The following is a 569-nucleotide window of genomic DNA, read 5'->3' as shown; positions in this document are numbered from 1 at the left end:
TAGAACACTTAACGTTTGACCGAATACCATAAACCCTAAACCCTAAACCCTAAACCCCAGGAGATATTAACACCACAATCAGTGCTTGGAATCAAAAAGCAGATACACCCCACACAGAGTATGTTTTAGGGTTTAGGGTTTAGGTTTCTTGTTTATTAGTATAACGCATATTATACATATATAAACAGAGACGGAAACAATTGATGCATTTAATATAAATATAAACAAAAACAAAAATAAAAATAAAAATAGAAAGTCTTATATATAAATATAGAGATAGATACGCCGTGGGTGTTTTATAGATAAAGAAAGAAACATAATATGTATTTTACATAATATAAATAAAGATAGATTAATTTATTTTATTTTATATAAATATAAACAAAGACAGAAACACCCAATACACCTTGTTAGTGTATATAAAGAAATATATAGATTCAGAGACGAGACGGAATGCGTGCGTCTCTATAGATAGAGAAGAAGTATAAACATGCAGAGGTTTGTATAGAGTGATACAGATATCTTATACATAAAATAAAAAGGGTTTAGGGTTTAGGGTTTAGGGTTTA

This window comes from Eimeria mitis, genomic scaffold (assembly GCF_000499745.2).
Source record: "Eimeria mitis Houghton genomic scaffold, Emh_scaff4711, whole genome shotgun sequence".
NCBI lineage: Eukaryota > Apicomplexa > Conoidasida > Eucoccidiorida > Eimeriidae > Eimeria > Eimeria mitis.
Note: the sequence above shows the minus strand (reverse complement) of the source record.